This window comes from Rhinopithecus roxellana, chromosome 5 (genome assembly GCF_007565055.1).
Source record: "Rhinopithecus roxellana isolate Shanxi Qingling chromosome 5, ASM756505v1, whole genome shotgun sequence".
NCBI lineage: Eukaryota > Metazoa > Chordata > Mammalia > Primates > Cercopithecidae > Rhinopithecus > Rhinopithecus roxellana.
Window position 1 is genome coordinate 18,833,230 of NC_044553.1, and position 2,405 is coordinate 18,835,634.

Below are 2,405 nucleotides of genomic sequence, written 5' to 3' on the forward strand. Positions count from 1 at the left end.
GACAAAAAGTTTAAAAAGTAAAAAATAAACAATTTCATAAACAGGAAAAAAGCTTATAAAATAAGGATATGAAGAATGAAAATGTTTTTGTATAGCTGTACAATGTGTTTGCGTATTTAAGCTGTTATTAAAAGAGTCAAAAAATTTAAAAATTCACAAGGTAGAAAAGTTACAGTAAGCTAAGGTTAATGTATTATTGAAGGAAAGAAAATTTTTAAAAATAAATTGAATGTAGGCTTAGTGTACAGGGTTTTAAAGTCTACAGTAGTGTACAGTAATGTCCTAGGCCTTCATATTTATTCGTGACTCACTTACTGACTCACTCAGAGCAACTTCCAGTCCTGTAAGCTCTAAGCTTATGGTAAGTGCCCTAGACAGGTGTACCAGTTTTAATCTTTCATACTATATTTTTACTGTGTCTTTTCTATGTTGAGATACACAAATACTTACCATTGTGTTACAGTTGCCTACAGTGTTCAGTACCACACTGTACAGGTTTGTAGTCTAGGAGCACAGCCTACAGCCCGGGTGTGTAGTAGGCTGTGCCATTTAGGTTTGTGTAAGTACACTCTATATTGTTTGCACAATGATGCAATTGCCTAACAATGCACTTCTCAGAACGTGTCCTTATTGTTATGCAACAAAGGACTGTGAATGAGAGTTTATTTTGTTTTTCAGTCTGTACTGGCAGTGAATCATACATAGCTCAGTTTATTAGACACGCTGCTTTTCTTGAGCAAAGAAAGAATTAGGAGAGAAACGGGGCTTTGGAACCCTGATGGGGCAATGCTGAAAGAGGAGAAATATCCCAAGGAAGGGAAAGGGGTGTTGCAGAACGATGAAAAATAGGCGGCTTCTCACAGCTGTTCTCAGGGGAAGAGAGGGGTGGGATGCAGCTCCGCTGGTGCCTAACACGAAGGGCCCTCATCCTGCTGATTCAGTTGTATAGGGACTGCCAGTGCTGTCTCCTCGTCAGATGCTGTTTCTGGTCTCCCTGTAGAAGATGCCGCTGGAGTTTTTCAAGGATGGGGATATTTGAAGGCCCTGGACACTCAACTCTGAGGCTGGCTGAGATTTCAGTAGCACCGCCTGGTGGAGGGCAGAGCCAAGCTGATGGCTTGGCACATCAGGTAAAGTAGGGCACAGAAGCACTCCGGATTGGACCCGTAATAGCTAGACTGAAAAGTTTGTATTTAAAGGGATAGTAACTTGGACTTGTTCTGCAATATCCCCACAAGGGCCTGACTGAGTGAGCAAGCATGGAGGGCCGCGGGGATTTCTGGACAGTGGCCATTCCCAGAGTCAGGCAGGAAGGCCTCAGGAGGCTGGGGCGCCTGTTCATGGTGAAGCGGACACTGCCAGCGCCCTAGAACCCAGGAGGAAGCACACAGGCCCTACAGAGTGGTTGGCAAGATTCACTCGGGGATTAGGATGCTGGCCAAATCGCGGAATTTGAGGCTGGAATCCAAGCTCAACAGGAAAGTAGTGAAATACAAATTGGAAAAACAGGGCTTTGGAGCAGGGAGCGAGCTGGTGCCTGCATTTCCCACCAATGCTGGTTTAGGAAGACAGGACTGATGCTGGCCGGCCGCCCCCTGCTGGAGGGGATGTGGCATCTCATTGGCTGCCAGGTATCGGGGTTGGTTACTCCTGCAACCAATGTGAAGAGAGTCTCAGAGGAGGCTGTGGTGGAATCCGCCACGTACCCTTGTTCCTCTCACCTTTATCTCTCGATGCCTTGGGGCAAAGGCCTTCTTCCACCTATAAACAGAGTTTACGCGTGGGTCTTGGAATCCGGGCACACCAATCCCCAGCTAACAAAATCCCTGAGTTGGGGGATTTGAGAGGGTCAAGTTTGGCCCAAGAACCCGCAGTCCTCTTTTGTCTTCGGCCCTCTATTTCTAAGTGTGGGCTTCTAGCACGGAGGCTCTGGGCAGAGCCCATGCTGTTTTAGGGCTGGGTGGCTTCAATGACGACAGCAACAATTATCACAGTGATGGTGACCTTCACCCCAACAGGACTGCTGTGTGTGAAGCACTCAAGAGAGCCCCTACAACCAACCCGCCAGGAGTAAGCTCCTAAAAACAGGGTCGGAAAAAGTCACTGCCCATCAGAATGAGCTGTTCATAAAAAACTGGAAAGGTTAGGAGCTTTGTCTATTTCAAGGGCAACAAATTGCTTTGACCCTGAGGACCCTGAAGGCGAGTTTCCCTCACCACAGCTCTCAAGACAACAGGGATCAGATTCAGAAGGACACTGCCCCTAGCAGGCTCTTGTTTGTCTTGTTTTTAATTCCTGCCCTCTGCCCCCAAATCTCAGTCCTCCATCTGTGAAACGAAATTCAGCCTTGCCTGTCCACAAAATTAAGACAAGGCATCTCGTGTGTGTTAAGATGAAACAAGATC

At 46.7% G+C, this 2,405-nt stretch overlaps 1 pseudogene; it reads left to right on the top strand.

Moving 5' to 3' along the window:
* Positions 1-1,259: 1,259 nt before the first annotated feature.
* Positions 1,260-2,184, top strand: LOC104676808 (annotated as a pseudogene).
* Positions 2,185-2,405: the final 221 nt, after the last annotated feature.